This window comes from Pinus tabuliformis, chromosome 6 (genome assembly GCF_031772625.1).
Source record: "Pinus tabuliformis cultivar Carrire ecotype Pingquan chromosome 6, CPIR1, whole genome shotgun sequence".
Classification (NCBI taxonomy): Eukaryota; Viridiplantae; Streptophyta; class Pinopsida; order Pinales; family Pinaceae; genus Pinus; species Pinus tabuliformis.
This window is the reverse complement of record NC_142292.1, coordinates 873,138,495-873,163,413: the sequence shown is the minus strand read 5'-3', so window position 1 is coordinate 873,163,413 and position 24,919 is coordinate 873,138,495.

The window sequence follows — 24,919 nt, the reverse complement described above, 5'->3', positions numbered from 1 at the left end:
GACACCTTGCAGGAGGACTGTGCCACTTGGCCAATCTCGCCCAGCGCAGGTAGCCTTCATTGTTTTTGACTTCCAGCGCAGGTACAGAGTGGGACAGTTGCAATACAGCGCAGAAGCTCAGTTAAGCAGCTGACATGATCCAAAATAAGCCTGTTCTGAAGTGTTTTCAGGTGGAGAACTGATTGGAAGTGCTGTTGATTGATGACCTTGTTCTTTTAGGGGTAAGAACAACATGTTTAGGGACTGAGGATCCCTGTAATTATCGACATTTCCTGCTCCTTGACGCGAGGCACAAAAATGTCTATAACACCAGGCCAAGCAGCCTTCCTCCTTTTATGAAGAACTCATGACACCAATTTATTTAATTGATAGGAAACCTCTTCTAGGACCACCATTTGGCATAATATGAGACAAAATTTGGTATCTAAAACATCTAATATATGCACCTTCTGATGAACAAAACTAATTTGTGATATCAATCAATTCCTCTTTCAACTAGTTGGTCATGGAAGGATGTTTGATCTCATTAATCATCTGAAATATGATCACAATTAATTTATAAACTAATTTGTCATATTCCCCTCTGAAACAAAACTCTGACAATACCCTATAATCAATGTAGACTAGAAACTTTCCTTATAGGGTCAAATTTCAATACATCCCTAGGAATGAACATTGAGCACAAATTAAATCTAGGAGAAATGATGACATATATATCTTTGGTGCTTGGTCTTCCCTTACAGTTTCTTTTTCCTACCCAACATGTCAGTGCAACTAAAAAGAAAGTATATTGTCCCATTTAAAAATGTTTCATGAGCAACAACCAAGTTGACCATGAATATCTAATATTCTTAAAATACTTATGCATTCTTTTTCCCATTCAACCTACAACACATACAAATAAGATATTGATACACTTCTCTCTGAATCCTAGTCTAGTAAACTACACTTTGGCAGTGTTAGAACTTGGCAGGTTCTTAACACCAGGACTTGATGATATCAATTGTGTTGAGACTACCCCATCTAGTGTAGAATCTATTATTAGAATACCTTGTTGGCTTCAACGTATTGTAATAAATGTGCATTTCCTCTCCATGGTAAGTGTAAATTTGAACACCACTTTCACTAAAAGCATCATATTTGAATCATCCATGTTCGATAGAATCCATTCAGTTTCCTCCACACAATATATGACGAGGAACATTGATGCAATCACATATATCATAGACCGTTTCATGTTTATGTAAACTTTCTTGTGTTCATAATTATGAGGGAATTGTTTCCGCAAGAACGTATCTTTCATCTACTTCCACATTACATCGATATATTTGTTTATAAAACATTATGTGTCTATAATTATAGGAATGGTATGCTTTGTAACTTCCACTACTTCTTTGGTGCTTACTTTTGAAGATTATTTTTAGGCCACTTGATGATTAGTTAGAAGAGTTGTTCCAACAGATGTTGATAGAGTAATAATACTAGTAGTTGGAACACCTACACAAGGAAGCACACTGATGAAAACAAAGAATATCTTAAATAAATATTGCATTTATTACAAGCAATAAATTTTCAAATCGCATTCAAAAAGCCATCAATATTAGATAAGAGTGTAAATCTATCATTGATGGGACATGGTTACATGTATATGTAAGAAATATCCATCAAAATAAGGAGGGTGCATTTTCAAATAAAGGAGGGAGTTCAAGGCTCATTCGAGGCTTCAAGGTATGCTCATTCACTCAAGAAAGAGAGAGAAATAACACCAAGGGTTTAGGGCACATTGTTGAAGCAACAAGGAAATTCATTCAAGGGTTCGCAGTGTGCTCATGTGCTTAAGGAGGTGCTAGGGCCTAAATCTAGCTCAGGCTGAGAAAGGTAAGATCTAGGACAACATCAAACCATGCATAACCTGGTAGCTAGCCCTAACACATTGGGACAGGGCTCTCTCTGGGTCAATCTCAGCAAAATATGAGCAATGAGGCTTGAGATGACTGATATGAATACTGATCTTAGGCTAGGTATGTGTGCAAAAGATTTTGATTGAATAAAATGATGCTTTGTTGGCTCAAATGGAAAGGCCAATTTTGGGTGCGGGGAATGAGGCTCAGTTTTGTATAGATCTCAATGGGGCAAGGTAGGCAATTGATTTGGTACTTCAAATTGAATGAGATGGAGAGATTAGACAGGCGAGGAGTTGAAGAGAGCAAGAAAACTTAGGGATCCTCTTCAAACATCTGAAAACATAAAAAGCTAAAACAAACCCTAGGTAGAGCACTGCAATTTCAATGGATTCTACCTTTTCCCTTATTTGTTTTATTTAAGAAGAAACAAGATAGATAATGGCATACATAACACATAAGTAAATTTCACAATTACAGAAGAAAGCACTATAACAAAACAAAATGCCACATGAATCCCAAAGAGCATTGCAAAACCTGGTCTCAATTCCTTAGCCAAAATGTTGATATGAGTATACAATGAAGCTCCTTGCTTTCTCAAAAGTTCAACCATCCTAATGACTGAGAAACCACATCAAACCATAGCTCATCCTAGCCTCTAGGAGTTGAGCTCACATGTTTAAGAGCTGTTCCAACTAATTCTAAACTGAGAACTAGAAATTAGGCCATGGAATAGCATGCCTCTAGAAACAAGGGAACTGATTCATTCAGTTTCAAACAACTTTTTAACAGATGAATCTACCTCCATAAGTGAAAATTTTACATATTTACATCACCAATTTACATTAAATTACATCACAAATTTGACATTAAGAAGGTGAAAAAGTCAAACTGGCAAAAGCTAGGCAAAAAATAGAGTATACTTGGTCAAACTGGCAAAATTTTCCCTATGGGCCGCGCCTGATTTCTCTATGTGTAGCGCCTGTCTGGAGCCACTTTTGAAGGCCTTCCCAGTGTCCAAATTCACTCCAAGTGTGCTTTCTGGAAAGGTCTACCTATCTAATTTCCAACCCAAGTGGAATTTTTCAATTTTACCTCCATTTTCGCCTCCAAAATTCAGTTCTCCCAACACTGCTTCTTGTGTGTCAAAATAGGGGTAGTGAGGTCACCTTTTGAGTGTTTTTGACCTATTTGAGGGCTCAAAACCTGTCAAAATTTCTTGGCCATTTGTAGGCAAGCATATTGTTTCATGCCAAATCCAAAAATACTGAGTTTTTGTCATTCGCAGGCTCCTATCAAAAGCGAGCGCCAGGTGGCGCGACACATAGAGCAAAAATTCCTATTTTTTTAGCAAAAAATTCCAAAAATGCAAAAAGTGCCCCAAATTTTTTGAAATTTTGGGTGAGTCTTCTCCATAAAGCTTTGTGTTGGGCCAAGGAAGCCTCAGCCAATATGTAAAGTCTATCACGCTCCTTTCGCCTCTTTGATGCCTTCTTCAATTTTGCCTTTAAGCTCCTGATTCTCGGCTTGCAAACTTTGTTTCTCACCATATAATGATATGCCATATGTCTCAACAATGTTTTCTCTTTGTTGGCCTTCTCCAACAACTTCTCTAAGTGGATATTGGCTCTCTCAAGCCATGAATCCCAATCGGCATTGACCTCTTGCTCAAGTGAAGTGAGCTCCACCCTCCTCCTTTGGGTAGCTTGGCGATTCTCCGGAATGTTTTTCAACTCCATAATTGCTTGCTAATCTTCAAGCTGCTTATTTCTTTGCTCCAGGTACTTTATTTTCCATTTAGCCCTTTCTAAGTTGAGGGACAAGGCATTGATGTCCGCCTACTGCTCTTGGATGACTTCTTTGAGGTTTGCGCTTTACGGGCCCATATCAGTATCATCACCCTCAATGAGAATGAAATCAGTCTCTTGCTCACCTAATGGTCCTTCATCCTGTAATGGCCTCTTGCCTTTGTCCTGAACCTTTTATGCTGATGACGGAAGCAAGACCCCTTACACCCCATGTGGAGATAATACTCGCTTTGCTGCTACGAACAACCATCTAGTGCCCTTCTGATAAGTGATAAACACTGGCATACTAGCGGTCTGTGTCTCATGACCCTCATGCTGATATGAAGGTTCACCTGTCTCATGCAAAACCTCGGGAGGTCTCGAAGGAGCTGTGAAAAACTCATGAGAAATGAAGTCCTCCCAAGTGATGCCTTGCAAACCAAGTTGATGGATGACCACAATCTTAGTGAGAGAAAAATGGTAAATACCGTTGAACTGCTGCTGAGGAGTCTTATGCTGTACTAGGGTGGTCATTTCCTCAATATTTTGGCACATGAAGTAAGGGAGGTTCATCATCCTCACCCTCGTAAAATGCATCAGCAGCCTGATATGGTAGGCATATAAATGGGAAAACCAGCCCTCACAGCTGAAATACTTCATTATCAGTTTCATTAAAGGAGCATATGAATCTTTGAGGTACCGAAAAGGAAAAACTTTGCTGAGTTATCTCACATAGCTGGCCTTGATGTATGGTTCGTAATGCTACCGATCAATTTGCTGCCTCTTGTCCCATTGCTCTCCAATGTTAGGAATACCGGTTGCTAGTGAAATAGATTCTGGTGTTAAAGTGAATGTGACACCACCTAGAGTGGTTTGACCATCATGTAAATGAAGCACAAAAAAAACAGGCCAACTCATGATGAAACTGAATTCTAGCAACCATCTCATAAAATTCATAGTAGGACTGGTGTTGGAAACAAGTGATGGTAAGAGGGCAGGCCTGTAACTCAGCAAGAGTGGTTGGTTCTTCTCGAATATGTTTGTCACCTCTATGAGACCTCTTGAGTGCATGTACCTTTGTAGGTGAGTCACTGTGTGTCTCCTCTTCATGATCATATGAGGGATCAGATTCCATCTCTACTAGCGGGTGAGTTGTCTTGATGAGAAGTAGGTGATTTATGATGTTCTTGATTTCTGCCACCAAGGGAAAAATAATTGAGGGATTGTGGAGGGAGGAAACAATGAGGGATTTTTGGGACTCTTGGGATAGGGTTTAGTTATGGAAACAAGGGATTAGGGAGTAATTTGGGAGTTTTGGGTATAGCACTAGGGTTTGGGAATTTGTATTAAGGAGTTGGGAAATGGGAATTGGGATAGAAATAGATGATGTTTTAGGAATATATGAGTTTAGGGAATAGGGGAATCAGGTGAAAAATGAGTGAAGGAGTGAAAGGTGAAAGAATGGGAGAATGTACTTGGTGGCCACAACAACTAATGCAAACCCTAGGCTGAAATTTCTTCGAAAATACCAAAATGGTAGGGTTTGATTTTCTTTTAGACAACCACCATAAGACAACCACCATAAATTGTATGAAAGACTGATTTACTAGCAGTGATAAAAGCTCAACCTACTTGAACAAATGAAGCTCCAAGCGTTTTGGGTGACTTGGAGTGAGTTGCTGAAGAATTTGGGCTTGGCAGCTCTATGTGCCGTGCCTCAAACCCAACGTGATGTGCCCTGTGTATGCGTCATGCCCATGGAATTTTGTACTGGAAATCGTGGCCCTATGCCCTGCGCCCGCTATGTGCACCGCACCGCTTGCCCCATGCGCCGCGCCTCTGATTTCGGGCAATTTCTCCCAATTTCTCTTCTTTTACTCAAACACAACTTTGCTCTTACTCACACCTTGTTGCTTGAATGCAAATGGGCTTTTCAAATTGAAGAAATCATTTATATACAAAGACTTTTAAATTTTTGTTTCATAAAACCCACTTTACAATGTTTGGAATATGACTTGACTTTTTTAACTCTATTTTGAGCTTTTTCACTTTATTTGAGCTTGTGATGAACTGAATGAATTGTTTTCTATTTGCTTTGTAGGGGATTGGAGCTACTGAGGCTAGGGAAAGTGACCAGGGTTGTGGGTGGAGTGATTTACATATGAAAGAACTGAAAATACATGAATTTATACAAATAAAACCTAAAATACTATGTTTTTCCTGAGTGAAATTTATTGATACTGGAACTTTATTCAACTTCCTCATACGCCTGCTAACTGTTATTGGAGATTTTTAAGACCTCTTTGATGAAACCCTAGACCTAATGAAACTGAAACCCTAGAAATGACTTTTACAAATTTAAAGACAAAAAGTAACTGCAGATGATCTTGATGAATGGAAATGAACCATCAGGTAAAGCACATGAGGGAAAATGTACAACAAGCCACTACCGTCAGATTGATCCACGATCCTAATGGAATGCAACTGACTGAGCGAGACACCTAATATGCAAATGCAACAAGACAATTTTATCTCTGACGGAGAGATGAAGATACCGACAGTAACAGGAAGCTAAGAGGGCATAAGGGCACATGGTAAAGGGTTGAGGGGGTCAGGTTTCAAACCTTCCTTGTTCACCCATGCACTTAAGAGGACTAGGGATGGTGTAGGGCTCATAGTTGAATAATAAAGGAGAAACCATTCCTCAGTTTAGGGTGTGCTCATGCACTCGAGGAGGGCGTAGGTATTCGAGTCGAAGGCGTGCACTCAATGGGAAAACTTCATTTTTTGGGTTTTTCTTAGATAGTTAGGTCTTCATTTCGAGAATTGTGCTCTGACTTGAAATGGCTCAAGAGATAATTCAGAAACAAGAGAAAATTATTTGAGATGTTGAGATGAATTATCTACAAGTTTTTATAGATTTTATCACAATCATGACCAGAATGTGAAGAGTCACAACTTGCTATAGCATATTGAAACTTGTACTAGAAATAATAGACTAAAATTCTAGCTAAGGAATTGTAAATATGTGAAACACTAACAAAGAAAGTAAGATCGAAAACAAAAACATCGAAGGAAATTAATAGAATCGACATGAAAAACTTACCTGGAATGAAGAGCTCCTTGATCCAAAGAAGTGCACTCAACCTAGATAAGAATGGTTAGGGAAAATTTTAGGGGCTAATATTCACAAGCATGCTAATTATCCATGATTTTTCCAAAAAAATAAATTGTTAATTTCCATCTTTTTCTAAAAAATATTCTCCCAAATTCTATAGTATAAATTGTTTTACCTTAAAAATCGCTAAAATTTTAGATAGAGGCTATATAAAATTATTAGAAATTTGAATAATTTTACAAAAACATTTCCAAATCTTTTATTAATTGCATATTATGTACTAGTGACATTCACCAAGGTTTCTAAACATTAAAAAATAAATCAATCCTTAAAATTTTTCCTGAGAATGATTATGTGAAAGAATCATTAAGTAGGTTAACTATAAAGAGATTACATGCAAATTCATTCCTTGTATGCTCGTCACTTTTCGATGGATGAACGTGTTAGTTAAGTGAAGTGAAGTGGGCTACTATTTTCTAAGAGTGTGCCCACATGCAACAAAAAATGCATGCATGAAGTTGAAGAGGGTACAGTTCTTCGTGATGAAGGAGCCACTCACAAATCGTAATGGAGTGTGCTCCACTAGGGCCAAAACCTCTCCCACTTGAGAGGAAAGCTAGAACAAAATATTCTTCTTATAGAGATTCCAATTAACAAATACCAAGATGAATACCCTTGACCTATCTGCCACTCCTAGACCAAGACACAAGATCCTTAGTCAATGATAGTCAAGCTTACACTCCTTCCTCCTTCTCGAATTCTTCCCCAACCTTATATTTACTCTGCTTTATAACTTTGGTATTCTTCCACTTTGGCTCCCTAGGAGGATTATACTTCAACTCGGCTTCACTCATGTGACAACAACACTACCCTAAAATAGACCCAAAAACCTGAAGCTTAGAACTTCCTTGAAGTTCCTTCTCCTTTCATTGATCTTTAGGCTTCCTCATTGTGCTTCACACTTTACACTGATGGATGACCGAAAATATGTCTTAGGAGTAATGCTAAGTAGCCCTATTTATAGTTGTTTCCTCCTTAAATAAGTTGACCAGAAGAGGTTGAGCTGACATGTCTGTTGGAGGAGATAATTAATTCCACTTTGAAGTCGACTTTAGGTTAATACTTTTCCTCGGTCTTGGAGGGCTACTTGACATTTTCATGGACTCATATAAAAATATAATATTCCCAAGAATGGTCCTTCATAATTGAAATAGACTCAGTTTGACTTGTATGACTAGATGACAAATCGTAAAGGCTCACAATCGAAGCCATCACCAAAATTAAAATTACTTTCTTATGAAACCCATGAGACAAGCATTAATAATAATTTTATTTTTATTCTTTCCATCAATTACATTTTTCAACACTCCCTCTTAACGTGGGAGGTATTGATAATGGTACTTCTTCATTCTTAATATGAAGAGTTTCTCATAAGAAGAGTGAGATTGGTAACCCATCTGTTTAGCATCATATGAACTAGAAGTGTCACATAGAAAGTCCTTGACTAAAAAATCTTTCTCTACATGATATTTGAGCACAATGTTGGTGAGACCAATGATGTATAGATACCCTCATCATTATCTATCTCAGAACATACCCCATCAGGGTTCTCAAGGTGTGTTCCATCAAGACTATTCTTATCTTGGATTCCCAGTCCTCAAAGAATATAGCTCCTCTATGACCACTCTTACCTTAGATGCCCTAGTAAATTCTCAAAGAGAATTGGATGTCAAATGCTTACCCAAACCTTAATTATGTATTCCTAAGTGAAGATAAGACTAATGTGTCTATCTCTCCCTCTTAATGAGGGAGGACATATCTATTCCAATAATAGAATGTACTCATTCCTACAGAAGGAATATATCTAACCTCCATCTTGGCTTAGGAATTTCCAAGTTTCTTCGAAGTAAGAAAATTATTTCTAGTCTCCCTCTTAATTAGGGACCTATGGTATCTCCTCAGGTGGGAATGATGGGACAACCAACTGCTTGAATAACTCTTCTTCCAGATGTCATGAATTTATTTTCATTATCTAGGAGTATTCATGTTTGGAACTTCTACATAAAGCACCAATGATCCATCACTTTCATCCATAAGTCAAACATGTTGTCATCAAAAAGGGATCCATTAGTACATATATGGACTTCTTTCATTCCATGCTTCTTTCTTCATGCCATGTTTACTCAAGGATCTTTCCACCTACTACATGTACATCGGTGGTTGAAGACATCCATAGATCTTCCCTTGGAAGCCATGGATAAACCCAACCAAATATTTGTAAAGAGAAATGAATTAACACTAAAATTCAAATTACCTTTGTGATGGTATTTCATCATTACATCTTCTAATTTGCATCATCATCCTGCATACATATCGAAACATCTCCTAAAGAGATATGTTGTCAAGGGTCTCTTTCTTTTTCAGAGTCCATAGAGTCTTCATATCTGTTATAGACATTTTTGGGCCCTACAACCCCAAGCATGAAATGTCCATAAATCAAGGGCTCCTAAGTCCCTAAATGTGTTGTTCTAACCCCTAAAGGAACAAGGTCAATAGATTACAGCTTCTCCCAGAAGTTCTCCATGAGAAACTGCTCAGAATTGGTCAAAACAGGATCATTGCAGCTCCTCCACTGGCTAAGTGCGTTGCATCTCACCCAAATACACTGTGAGGGTGCGTTGCATTTCAAAAGTCCCTTCTGTGGGGTGCGATGGGTGAGAAATGACAAATGGCAGTGTCATTCCGCGAGGTGGAGAGGCAATGGAAGCTTCCAGAATCTTCTCCTGTGACACTTGCCTCACTGAATTCGACCAAGGATGAGTAAGAGGCCATCAGTCTCCAAGTGGAAGCAAGAACTATCAGAGAGAAGACACTAATCAAATCACAAGCTGACTCATTCCCCTTATAGATATCTATATATGGATCCCTCATCCCAGAGATCCAGGGGCTGGAATTTTGCATATTGTAAGGAATTGTTGTTGGTTTCTTGAGACAAACATCATATTGTTGGGTGATCTAAGCTTTGTTTGAGGTGAAGAGGGGCTTCTTTGCTGGGAGGTTGATGCTGGGTCAGAACAACTGGTTGTAACTCCTCTTGGCTCTTTTCTTGTTTATCAATAAAAGCTATTTGAGTTTTCCTCCATGATTTTGTGTCATTGATGCTTGTTACATTTGTATGGTCAATTTACATCTGATCCTAGATTGTTTATGATTATAGATCCATGTCTGTGTATAGTGCTATGCTTCTATGATCTTACAGGCACTTTGTGAAGCTGGGTGTGCAAGGGAGCAGGTAGCTGAGGACTATCAAAGAAGAGAGGGATCAAATCAGGAGATTAGCGCAAGACAGAGGTTGGTCTTTCTATTCCTCTCTATCTATAATTCATAAAGGAAAAACAAAAGTAGCTTTTTTCTGTTTGTTTCTAAGGCAGCTGTCACACCTTAGTGGGATAGAGCAGTTCTATATAGACACTTTTCCCTGTAACAAAATGGCGACTCCGCTGGGGAGCTAATTAGTTTGTTTGTTTATCATTCTTTGTTGCTTGTTTCATAAACTTACAAGTAGCATTCGAACTGCATTTGCCATAACAAATGCAAAGTAGATAACTATTACTTCAATCCATCTACTGGATATGTTTATGATTTAAACAACTGATTCACAAACTATCTGATTGCCCTTGTGATAGCTCTTAGATCCTCCTTAGATCTACCCATGATTGTTGCATTACTGATTGCTTTTTGCTTGGCCAAAACCCAAGAACTGAACTGCAAACTGTGACCCGGAACCCAAACAGAGTCTCGTTTCTGGCCCAGTGCAAGTACTGTTCAGAGATTCTGAATTTTAGCGCACTTCCTGAGTGGACAACCTGCGCTGCATTTCAGATTCTCTGTGTTACAGGTGCGCTGATCAGACTAGCTCTGTGCAGTTGTGGCTTCTATGGTTCATTCTTTCCAGTTCTATTCTTGAATTTTGCTGCCTGTGATCAGTATATGTTTGTTTGAAACCCCTTTTCCTTACTGTTATTCTGCCTCCTTTGTATAAAAGAACTGTAGTTGTTTTTGTGTGTTTGTTGAGTCATTTACAGTTCTCCTTTGCAAAAGTAGCATAATCGTACTGTCGCCCTTTGATTTGAAACTGTTGCAAGTGTCGATTTCAATCGTAGGAAAGAGTTTGATTGCTGTTGATGGTCGATTATCCTGTTACTATTGCTTTTGGTATGAATTTGTAATTTTCTAGTGTCGAGAACAAGTATTCAGTTCAAAATCGTAAGGTGTTATGATCGTCTCCATTTTTTGATTTCGAAAAGAAACTTGTTGATATTTTTCGTTTGAAAAGAAATTCAGATTTGTGCATCAACTTTCTTTTTAGCATCCATATACTAAGAAAGTTGAAAACAAATACATGCATGTGCATTTGCATTTAGACAGTCTGATTGGCTTGATTTAGGAAAGTGCATTTAGAGTGTGTTGTTTGCTCTTTGTGAAAAGATTCTGTCTTTCTTTTCCCTAGTAGCTAGGATTTTCATTGCATAAAGGAGATAAAAAGTTTGTTTATCATCTTAGATTGCATTTTAGGAATTACATCTACATCTCGTGGTGAACCCGAAAGGCAAACTTCATAAACAAGATCAACTTAAAATAAATTCAATGAATCTAACAACACTTTGGAACTTAACGCACAACATTTAGAAGTCTAGGCTAGACACATATTCCGGCGTCGTAAAGCCTGGTAACTGTTGTTCTCACTGATGGTTGGGTGATTCCTCCACTTTGAGACGATAAGTGCTAGTACGGACTTGTGCTCCCACGTACCATCGAGTATATTTTGGGAGACCCCAATAGGCTTAATCCTTTATCCATAGGAAGCCGTGTCTACCGCCCTATCGATCGCAATGCACTGAACACAGCATTCGGGAAGATTGACTACCGTACCGTAAAAAGTATTCTGCAGTTTTGTGATTGGTTTGGTAATCCCTCTACCTAGATTTCCAGAGTAGTCCCTTTCGTTCCTTTTCAGACTCCTTAACAGAAAAGGTCCATCTGAGCACTTGTCACTTCAGGCTCATTAGAAATCGAAGGAGACTAGAGTCATCTTTTGTTTTTTCTCGACTCTTAAAAATTGAAAAACCAAGTTGTGTCAAATCATTTAAAATTCATTTAATTCGGAAACATACTTCCCCTTTATTTTAGTTGATCGAGTAATCCGCAATCGTGGAAGAAATTCAATTGAAACCCCGTCATTCGCGGAGGCTTACGAGTCAACCGTCTTTGTGTCCAGAATCGAAGCCAGTACGGACAAAGTGAACTCGTTTAACCGGTTCCAAATCTCCTGTTAAAGTTAGATTAAGTGTTCCAACAACATCAGAGACTCCGGTTACTCCAAACATTTCTGGAATCCCTGCCTCTACAGAAGAAGTTCAGCAGCCACAGAAGGATAGTGATACTGATCCTAGACTGAGAGTAAACACTTGTGTTACCGAACCAGTTCCATTTTCAACCGGTTCGGAGAGTCTTGCTCTTCAAACATCTGTCGCTACCGATTCCATACCTTCTTCGGCACTAGAAATATTCTACGGACCTGACGATCTTCCCCTTCCACCTGGTCTGATTGCCATAGAAGAGATTGTAGAAGATCCTCCAACGAGTACTCCATCGCAATTTGGAGTTGGGATCACTCTATATCCTTCTTCATCAGAAGTTAGTCTACCACCAGCGAAAGTTTCTGTAGAATCACTAGGTAATCTTTTGGATAGACTACAAATGTCTGAACAATCGTCAACATCTAGGACTGTGTCGTCTAACACAGCGACGACAGAACTCCCTGCTATCACTCCAACAATGTTTGCCGGTATACTATCTGTCCCAACTAGCTCTCAACCGCTAGAAGGAGCCCACTCAGGGGCCATCTCGACAGTATGGTCTGTTCCCGTTTGTGCATCCTGAATAATATCCGAAAACTCTTATGTTGAGTCTCAACAAATTGATCCATTTGGTGGTAAATTTGGGCATTCCGGCCCCCAAGGGCAAACAATCCCCTTGAGTTCTAGATTACCACCGTATGGGGGGCAGTATACCCTTTCATTATCCCCTCCGGGAGGATATCCATACGGGAGTTCACAACAACATTTAGGTTATACTGGAATTACCTCAAGCGGTTGGGTACCTATACTACCTCAACAACCAAGAGTTGTATACTCGATGCAACAATGCTTACCTACGTCAAATATACCAACTACACCAGCTATTGTGACGGTGTCGCAAGTTCAAGTGCTGCCTGTTGTATGCCAACCTCAGGTTTCTCAGGTTGTAATGCAACAGCCCCTTGACCCTGCGACTCAACCACAATTGCCAACTGGTGGAATGACACAGGTTCAGACGGGTACAATTACCCCTCATCTTGGTCAAACTGTTAGTATCGGGCAACAGCACATGGCTTCACAACCATGGCTAGTGCAATACCAACAACCGCAATTCCAACAAGTATACCAAGGTTCTGAGCAACAAATCTTTGCTAATAGTGGACAGCCGTACATTCAAAATGGTCAAAATCAACCATTTTACAATGGTCATGCCCACTAACCTTACCAAAGTTACTAGCATCAAATGCATTATGCCGGTATGCAAAGACCAACTGCTCAGGCAATCCCATCTTATCCTTGGTATGCTTCACCTAACCTGAATCAGCAGTTACCCTTTGTGGCAACTTTAGAGTTACCTGATTTAAATAGGTTAACAAACGATCCAATCGCTTACGCCCCTTGGCGGCCAGCGATTCCGCATAAACTTCCATCAGATATTCCTAAATTTAATGGAAATCCGGGTGAATATCCATCGAATCACTTGATGACGTTTCATCTATGGTATTCATCAAACACCCTAAATGATGATTCGATAAGACTTCACCTCTTTCAGAGGACGTTAACGGGTCCGACGGCAAAATGGTACATCGAATTGCCTAGAGCTTCGTTCAACAACTTCAGTACCTTAGCCACAACCTTTTTAACCCATTTTCAGTTACCAATAAGGTACGAAACGGGAATAGAACTTCTTACCAATTTCAAACAGACAATGGCCACTCACATATCTGACCATATACATGAGTGGCGACGTCGTCGAAGAATGGTAAAAACGTATGTCCCCAATCAGATCTTAGCTGAATGGTTTATCAAGTCATTACTACCTTCCATCACGGAAGATGTGGCAAAGGGGGGAGTTGTAACAGAAGAGCAAGTTATCGCCCGTGCACAATATCTGGACTTGATTTACACTCAGTCTGGCATGCTCTACGATAGAATACCTGACGCCCCTAGACCGGAATTCCCAATTCCTCCTCCTCCTAAATCAAACAATGACTCTCATGCCGGCGATGGCGTGATTGGCACAACAGACACGAAATCCAAAAAGGCCCGTAAGATTTCAGGTCAAAATGCAAAAGATGAACTTCTTGCTTCGGAAGTAAATGTCGTATCAACAGATAAAGGCAAAGAAACCAAACAACCAGGGAGCAAGAAGAAAGGCAAAGGGAAGAAGAAGAAACATGAGGAATCATCACCTGAGAAATCTTCTTCAAACCCTCCTAGAGATAGGAAACCAAAAAATCCATGCTTTATATGCGATGAGGATCATTGGACCGCACATTGTCCACACAGAGCTGAGCTCAAGAAATTCTTCAAGAATTCAAAAACCTCCGCAGTGTTAACTGATCCATTTCCAAATCCAGGAACAAATCTGGTTGAAAGTGGAAATGCTTCCCCGTCTCAAGTGCTAATGTTGTCAGTTTCAAAACAGCAAAATGATGCTTTGATATCGACAAGGAACAAAGCTTATGGGAATCCACAGCTGTCGAACAACAAAGATAAAGATCAACCTAGTAGTTCGACAACAACTTCGACAGAAGTTGCGCCGCCCATCATTCCTGAATTGTCAATAAAACCACCAAAGGGAGTAGTACACAAGTCAACGTTTAATCCCCACGCTAGAGTGGCACAACATTATAATATAGTTGAAGATTTGGCCCAATCGCCATCCGCTATGTCGACTCTTGAAGTACTACAGAATTGCACATCCCAAAGGCAGGCTTTATTATCAGCCATTGGTGGGATAGACCCAAAGGATTCCGATCTTTTATCCTTCAACCATAAAGGATACGATCCTAAATTACGAGCTCAACTAGCTTTCCTCGTTCAAGTGAAAGCCCTCAACGAAACTGTTCATCGAATAATTATTGATGAGGGGGCATCTACATGCATTATGTCGATGAGTTGCTAGAAAACTTTAGGATCTCCAACCTTGTCGCGATCTTCGACGACAATAAAAGCATTCGACGGAAGGACATATACCCCATATGGTATTCTAAGTAACTTGAAAGTTGAACTAGGAGGGAAAACAGTAGAAATAGATGTTGAAGTAATCGATGGCAATCTTGATTACAACATCTTACTAGGAAGACCATGGATATATGCTATGGCGGCCGTTGTGTTGACCTATTTTAGGAAGATTGCATTTCCCTTTCAAGGAGGGATTACAATCGTCAATCAACAAAACTTCCTCCCCAATGGTTCTCAAGTTACAGGAAGCATTCCCATGATCCATGGAAGCCCCCATTCGCTTCAAAATATCGGAGTAGGCCTACTAAAAGATACTATACTAATGGGAACTTTCGCCCTTCCGCCTCCAATCAACCTGGCAGAAGTAGCATCAGTAGGAACCTGCAATATGATATCTTCTAAAAATATCTCAGAAAACGATATCGACATGGATCATGCGATGGTTTTGCCTCCAAGCCCAACGGAAATATTGTAGCAATCAATGTTCCTAGCATGGGAGGCAAACCCAAATCAACGCTCATCAAGCGTTTGGATAGATAGGTCTAAAGAATATGGTACCCCTTCAGATCCTTGCTCGCGAGTGCATGTCACCGATGAAGGAATTGTCCAATCAATGGTAATTGAAGGGGCACCATGGAATGATTCCCACCATCATTCCCTTCTTCCGGATTGTGGAGAAGATACTCAATATGACCTTTATAATCCTTCAGTCTTTGATTTCCTATCAAATACTGTAAACACGGTGGATTCTGAGTGAAACTTGTCCAACATTGAAGAGACTATTGCCATAAATATCTCGACCAAAACAGATGTTGTAGAGAATATTTATGTTGGCAAATGTTGTTCTCCTTCAGAACTAGAAATATATGACGCTCTTTTTCGCGAATTCAGAGATGTCTTTGCTTGGTCATATAGTGAAATGCCAGGCATTGACTCGAGTATCGTTGAACACGAAATTAAGATGTATCCAGATGTCAAACCAGTACGACAACGGCTATGGCAGGTGCACCCCAAGAAAGCCACTACCATTAAGGCAGAAGTTGAGAAACTTCTCCATGCTGGTTTCATCTACCCGGTTCCTCTAACCGATTGGGTATCGAATATTGTCCCTGTTATGAAAAAACAAGGAACAATTAGAGTGTGCAATGATTATAGGGATGTAAATCAAGCTTGTCCAAAAGATAACTACCCTACACCCTTCATTGACTAGATAATTGATGAATGCGCCAGATGCGAAATCTTTTTATTCATGGATGGATTCTCTGGGTATAATCAAATAAATATCCGCCCATAGGACCAGTCAAAGACTGCATTTATTTGTCCGTGGGGCACATTCGCATATCGAAAATTACCCTTTGGTTTGAAGAACGCAGGGACGACGTTTCAGAGGGCAATGAATTATGCCTTCCATGACATAAAAAACATCGTTCAACCATACCTCGACGACCTTCCGGCTCATTCGCAAAAGCGGACTGATCACCCGCAACATTTAAGAGCGATATTTCTACGTTGCTGACACTACAAGATACGACTCAATCCACACAAATGTGTATTTTGCGTCAGTTCTGGTCGTTTACTTGGCTTTGTAGTCTCGAAGGACGGGATTCGTCTCGACCCATGTAAGGTCCAGGCAATCATAAATTTGCCTCCACCTTCGAATTTGCTTCAGATTCAGAAACTCCAAGGGAAAGCGAACTTTCTGAGGAGGTTCATTCCAAATTACGCAGAACTTGCTAAAGGTTATACACGTCTTTTGAAAAAGGAAGTGCCCTCCGTCTGGGATCAGGTTGCGCAAGCTTCCTTTGATGCTTTGAAAAAATCACTAATGAAAGCATCATTCATGTACGCTCCTGATTATCAAAAAGATTTTAACCTGTATCTGGCTACAGTGGATATGACCATCGCAATGGTTTTAGTTCAAGAAGTCGAAGGAATTGAACATCCTATATATTATTTAAGTAAAAACTTAAATGATACAGAAAGCAAATATTCTTACGTTGAAAAGCTAGCACTCGCAGCTGTTCAAGCGATACAGAGATTTCGACACTAAGTCCTCTTTCGGAAAACTACCATTCTGTCAGATTGCAACCCCATGAATTATATATTGTCGCCACAGTTGCTGGGGGGTAAATATTCAAAATGGATAGCAATCCTACAAGAGTTTGATCTAGAATTTGTAAAATCCAAATCGAAGAAAGCTCTAGTTTTCGCAGAATTATTGTGCGATCTCCCATCGTCGTCCAACGATGAAACATCCGAAGAAACAATCGTGGACGAAAATTTGTTTCTGATATCTTCAAGCAATGAGTGGTATGGGGATATAATAATCTATCTCCAAACCCAAAAATACAGGCCAAACACCTCCCACTCTGAACAAAAACGTATTCGATACCAAGCAAAAGACTACATGATCGTCGGTGATACACTTTACCGTTGTGGTATCGATACATTTCTGAGAAGGTGCCTCACCCATGAGGAGGCCGAAAAATTCCTGAATGACTGTCATTCAGGTGCGTGTGGGGGGCATCAATCTGGATATGCTACAGCGCAAAAAATCTTACGAGCAGGATACTTCTGGCCAACGATGTTCAAAGATTTCATAACCGTAGTCAGAAGTTGCCATGCTTGTCAGATTTTCGATAGCAAAACTAGAAGCGCACCCACACCTCTACAGCCAATAGTTGTTGTTGGGCCATTTGCCAAATGGTGCATCGATTTCATGACATGTAACCCCACCTCGACCGGGGGGCATGGGTATATCATAGTCGCAATTGACTATTTTACCAAATGGGCCGAGGCGATGCCTACATTAGATAATACTGGTGAAACAGCTGCCCTCTTCTTTTTCAATCATGTAGTCGCCAGATTCGGCGTACCACAGGCTATAGTCACAGATCATGGATCGCATTTTCACAATCATATGATGGTTGAATTAGCTGCCAAAATAGGGTTGTCTCACGACAGCTCTACTCCATATTATCCGCAAGCCAACTCACAAGTTGAAGCAATCAACAAGGTCCTGAAACACATGCTGCAAAGGATGATTGGAGTTCACAAGAGAAGATGGCACCTAATCCTGTAGTCAGCTTTGTGGGCTTACCAGACATCGGTAAGGAATGCAACTGGGTTTACACCTTTCCAACTGGTATATGGCCTGGAAGTAGCCTTACCAATCCAGTGCGAAATCTCGTCTCTCAAACTCACAATTGATCTCCTCCTCGGAACTTCAGAAGAAGAAGCTCATTTCTTGGAATTAATCCAATTGGATGAAACCCGTCGTGATGCCACTTTGGCTAACGAAGCCCATAAGAAACGAGTCAAGGCGCAGTTCGACAAATATGTCAAACCTCGTGTCTTCTCAGAAGGTGACTTGGTCTTGCTTTACGACCAAGAATCCGATAAATTTGGAGTAGGTAAATTTAAGTCTTTATGGATGGGCCCCTATATTGTTAAACGAGTGTTAGAAAAAGTAGCCTATGAGTTAATGGATTATGACAAAATTCCACTGTCACAACCTCGTAATGGGTTGTACCTCAAGCATTACTATGTGTAATGGTAACCTGTATGCTTTTGTTATGTTTTTGTTTTCGCTAAAGTGTTTATTTTGGTCAAGTAAATCCACTTTTTACATTTATTGCGGATGTCAAACCTATTGGAGTCATGTGTTGGATATGCCAACAGAGCGAGTCGTAGTTCACGGAACCTATCTTCCACAGCCTGGGCCATTTTTGATCCAAGCGGCAAGTTAGTAAGTTTCAGAGGGGTATGCGTTGGTCGATCAACAAATAACATCGTTGAATATAGCGCGTTGATAGAACTTCTCTCTGATTCCATCGCACATGGTATACGCCGACTAATTGTCAGGCTAGACTCACAACTCATAATACTACAACTCACTGGTATCTATTCTGTCCGAAATCCAGCTATTTATCGCATGTTCCTAAGAGTTAAGATTTTGGAAAGACAATTTGATTTTATTCAATATCAACATATTTCCAGAAACTTAAACACATTAACTGACTCATTGGCAAATTATGTGTTAGATAGACATTTGCAACATTTATAAAAAAAAAAAAAACATACCATCAATGTTTGCATTTGGATCATGTAACTTAACCAAAATAAAACTCCGAAAATAAAAAATATATATAACTGTTTATGGTTTGCACATAATGTTTTGTAACCAAGACAAAATCAGTCAAATGACCAAAAAACTCAAAATTCTAGGGGGGCACCCTAGTCTAATGATGCTCGTGATAGCAAGTCATAGCCTGTGCGATCATGCATAAGAGACGAGTCCATCGTCTTGGCACACCAGTAGTATGCCGCTGTAACCTCAAAGGTAGCTCGTCAGTCCTCACATCTGGAATACCAAGAGTGAGGCCCTCAACCTACTCCTGTAATGCTGCAAGAGTCTCAGCTACATCAAGGTCATGAAGGATAGCCCTTCCGACAGCCTCTCCTACTGGGGCGGAAGCTAGTACTCTCAGGTGAGCTACTGGACGAACAGGACCAACATCTGCATGTACACATGAGTTTGATTAAAGTCTTGATAGAATAAAGCACAAGGACATTATAAATGAAAAACGATAAATAGGAATATGGTCACAGATTTTACCAATGGCGCCCCACTGTTCACCATCTGGTAGTACTAAATCTGGATCACCCCGGAAGTCCATGCCAGCATATGGATACTCGGAATAAACTATCTCCTGACGATCAAACCACTTGAAGAAGGTATCAGAAAATGAAATCTGAGACTGACCAGCATGCCTAGACATATGGTCAACCCATCTCTGCATACGTGGTTCAGTAGGTGAAGGTAAATCGAGTGCAATATATTGCAGCTGCATCAGTGGTATCTTCTCCAAGGCAAAGGCGGTCAAAATAGAACCATACCCAAAGTTCTTCAACCTCCCGCTCTTTATCTTGGTCAATTGTTCTTTCATCACAAGAAGTACTGCATCGCACCAGTTGAACACCTTCGGTTGGAGGCATTCCAAGGCATACTGCATATAAGATCGGTTGGCTACATGAAGAGCCGCACCACTAGCCATCCTACCAAAAGTAAATAGAATAGTCCTGAGGGACCTGTCAGTGACATCACAGATGATGATCTTGCCATCTTTACTCAACTGAGATCCTTCTCTGCAGTACCGACGAACATAATCTCTCACAGAGTCGCCCCCTCGGGCCGAACCTGATAAAAAGATGGGGGCACCCCGCCTCGACAAACCAGTCAAGAAATAGATGTTTACTACAGTGAAGGGGATAGATTTGCCCCTGATCTGGAAAACCTGGTTGGTAGGATCCCAAGCATCGAGCAAATACTGCAGTAAGTTGATCTGTTGTCTCATGCTAGAAATGTGGAAAAACTTCAGCAAGCCACAGTTCCGCAGTGCATTTACTGTAACTGGATCATGTAGGGCAAGCATGTCCTCTTCTTCATGCTCACGTTCTCGCCATGTAATGGTCATCTTACTCCAAAGATCTCTGAAAAACAAACAAGAGAAGAGTTAGATCCTGATTTTGGTAAGAAACAGGCTAAATTTCCATCAAAAATTGTGCACAAAATTCCTTCTCTGCGCCCATCGCACCTACAACAGTGCTCTGGGTGCATTACATGTCAGATGGCCTTTAGACATGCCAACATTCAATGCACCTTTCGATACACAGAGGGTGTGCTGAAGGCAGAACGAGTTTTTCAAACCCCTGGGGCTCAGAAAAACTAGGAATCAAGCTCAGAATGCAAAATGGAAACCATGAAATGAAAGAGCTCAGGTTTAGCTCCTACCTAGTCCAGACGGCGCCGAGAATCGTCCACAGAATCTCTCGAAATCAGCTGATGAAAATCAAAGGGGGAAAGCACCTCCAAAGCTCCAACAAAGCAAAGTTCAAATGAAATGGTAAAATGAGAGGTAAAAACACTTTTTCATTACTTTTTACGTAGTTCAAAGTAAAATATTAGTGTTCTAACTCGTTTTCAAACATATATTGTTCATTTCTGACTAATTTGATGAAGCATTTAAAAATACAGTACAATCTTTGAAAGAACAAAGCTATTTATGGTAAAATCAAAATGGGACCATTCAATCGAGCAGTTTTAGCACATAGTTCAAGCTCGTTAAAAAATAAACGTAAGCCATGAGCAAATGTTTCCACCCGTGTTTAAGCTCGTTAAAAAATGAACTATTCCCTGGTAAATAACCATCGTGAATGTAGCACTTCAGCCATTAAAGCCTTGGCCGTGTTTGCACCGTCACCTCCACTTTTTCATTGGCCGATAATTCACTTTCATTTGATTGTTTACCCATTTTGAGGAACAGCTGTGAAGAGTGATTTCACTAAGCCATCCTTGTGACACTGCCGTGATTGGAAAATTCCAAACCTTACCTGGAATCAACTGCTACCCGTTTTATCACTCATTTCTCAAAAGACGAGTCTCCTTTAAGCTCTTTTCAACTGACTCGTAAAATATGAAAAGATTACCGAGCCATTGGCCTCTCCAGCTCATGAAAGGGACAGGAAGTGCTATCCCTCCTCTATATTTTAATCTTTTTGGACCTGAGGGATTATTACACAAAAAGATCGAGCGCTTGTTTTGTTCGGCTCATTAAAAGTATCGAAAATTCATCCCTTCTGTATTGTTTTATACTTTTTCGGACTTAAGGGATTAGATGACGAAAAAGGAATTTTGGAGTTACCTTTACGTTCCTTTTCAGACTCTCTAAAATTGAAAAGGACCGAGTTATCTTTGTCGTTAAACTTGTAAAAAAAGATTAATAGCGACAAACTTGTCTATAGACGAGAACGAGTTTCACTATCGCTAGGCTCGTTAAAACATAGCAATGGGTTTGCCCGAAGGGAAAATTATAGAACAAGCATATGTTATCCTCCTCAAGCTTGACAAAAATAAAGAGGTACTGGTCAGCAATGACTGGGGAAAATTGGGAAGAAAACTTAAAGAAACTTTGTTGGTAGCAAGTCGCTCTTGAACATGACACTTCCACTCTGTGTCTGAGTCGGGTTGGGTTGTTTCATTCACCGGTCACATCACCATGGTCAGGCCATACCATCCACATTTGGGGTTAATGCTACCAATCTATCACATCAGTGTCGCCGATATGTTCAAAAGAAGTCATTCCAAGAATTCACCTGTGTCTCACCCACTACCATACATTATACTCCATTCTTTCATGACCGCCACCCTGAACCTTATATCACCAGATCGTTTTCACCTCCATTAAAATTATTTGCTCTGTTCCGTGTCATTGATGTGGGATTCATTAAGGCCCTCCTGTGACAGATCATTTCTTTTCGACATCAGCTCATTATCCAAGAAGTTGATCTAGGAACACCCCATTCAGTACTTTGAAGCTTGCATGCCTCAATGGCAAGTTTCTCACTTCCGACGACAGGTTTACATCAATGGCCTTCGACCGAAAGATTTTGTGTGGTGTTCGACGCCAAGTCCCTTATTCACACCACGTGAATTGTACTGCAGTACCTTGAGGGTCATCATCATTATCGGTGATTCCTCTCGCGCTTGTTAACAGTTTACATCATTGACTGGTAATCAAGCGATGTCTTTCCATGTTTGACTTCAGAACACTTCTCACATGGATCAACTTGTACTTTGAGTGAAGATCGGACGAGATTGAAGACCCCGGATCTAGTTTCATCCATCCAGGCTGCGATATATATTCAGGGAAATAAAGACATTAAATGTACATCATTGCTGCACAGATAATCATCCACTCAAAAGGATGATGGCTCTATCAGAATCATCAGTCTACACTCAGACGATTGTTTGTCCAATGTACATGAAAATGAATTTATAAAGCTGAGCATGGGAATGCCCGCCTCAGCTAGATCATGGAAGTATTATGAAGATAATGTATTGTATTGTATCTTATTACAGGTCTCCTCCCAGCATTCAAAGAACTTTGGATCCTCACAATAAAGCATTTCACCCGACATCAAAAGATTAACGACCTCATGTTTTAGGGGGCAACTGTTATAGACATTTTTGGGCCCTACAACCCCAAGCATGAAATGTCCATAAATCAAGGGCTCCTAAGTCCCTAAAAGTGTTGTTCTAACCCCTAAAGGGACAAGGTCAATAGATTACAGCTTCTCCCAGACGTTCTCCATGAGAAACTGCTCAGAATTGGTCAAAACAGGATCATTGCAACTGCTCCACTGGCTATGTGCATTGCATCTCACCCAAATACACTATGAGGGTGCGTTGCATTTCAAAAGTCCCTTCTGTGGGGTGCGATGGGTGAGAAATGACAAATTCCAGTGTCATTCCGCGAGGTGGAGAGGCAATGGAAGCTTCTAGAATCTTCTCCTGTGACACTTCCCTCACTGAATTCGACCAAGGATGAGTAAGAAGCCATCAGTCTCCAAGTGGAAGCAAGAAATATCAGAGAGAAGACACTAATCAAATCACAAGTTGACTCATTCCCCTTATAGATATCTATATATGGATCCCTCATCCCAAAGATCTAGGGGCTGGAATTTTGCATATTGTAAGGAATTGTTGTTGGTTTCTTGAGACAAACATCAGATTGTTGGGTGATCTAAGCTTTGTTTGAGGTGAAGAGGGGCTTCTTTGCTGGGAGGTTGATGTTGCGTCAGAACAACTGGTTGTAACTCCTCTTGGCTCTTTTCTTGTTTATCAATAAAAGCTATTTGAGTTTTCCTCCATGCTTTTGTGTCATTGATGCTTGTTACATTTGTATGGTCAATTTACATCTGATCCTAGATTGTTTATGATTATAGATCCATGTCTGTGTATAGTGCTATGCTTCTGTGATCTTACAGGCACTTTGTGAAGCTGGGCGTGCAAGGGAGCAGGTAGCTGAGGACTATCAAAGAAGAGAGGGATCAAATCAGGAGATTAGCGCAAGACAGAGGTTGCCCTTTCTGTTCCTCTCTATCTATAATTCATAAAGGAAAAACAAAAGTAGCTTTTCTCTGTTTGTTTCTAAGGCAGCGGACACACCTTAGTGGGATAGAGCAGTTCTATATAGACACTTTTCCCTGTAACAATATCTTCTATGGATATATGCTAGTCAAATATTCTTGGTTTATCGAATGTTTATTTCCTTTACCATGGTTTCATATTCCACACTCTCTTCCTTTCTTTCTTCACGTAATTCATTCCCAAGAGCTTCCAATCAGAGTTCCTCAATTGTAGTCAGCCACCTCGTACTTCATATGAGGACATATTATGTTGATTTCATCTAGTGAATGTGTGACCCATGCATTTCTACATCCCTTTGAGGGAGGAGATCCTCTCTTTTGATAATGCTCTTAGGGTAAAGCATTATATCTGTAGCCCTATGACATTACTTCCACAATATCAAAATTAAGCACATATACTTCATTTTTCCTTTGGGTCATCTAGACTTTCTACAACAACTTCCTTGATTGAAATAGGTTTAATACCTTGATCTTCTTCACTTTTATTTCATCATACCATCATCCAATGAAATCGACAAGTTTGGAATTCTTTATGAGACACATTCTTCCCCTCGTGATTGGTGAACATTTCAATAAAGATTCCATCAGAGAATTTTGAGGATATAAAATGTCCCCATCAATAGATGTTTCCTTTTGATAGATGTATAATGAAACTTGATCTAGATGAACTTTCCACTTATGTTTGTAATGAGATTCCCAAGATCTATATCCTTGAATTCCATACATTTTAACCCTCTTTCATGCTTCTCTATGATGATGTCCCGAGCTCCTTCTTTCAATGCTTCTATGATTCCT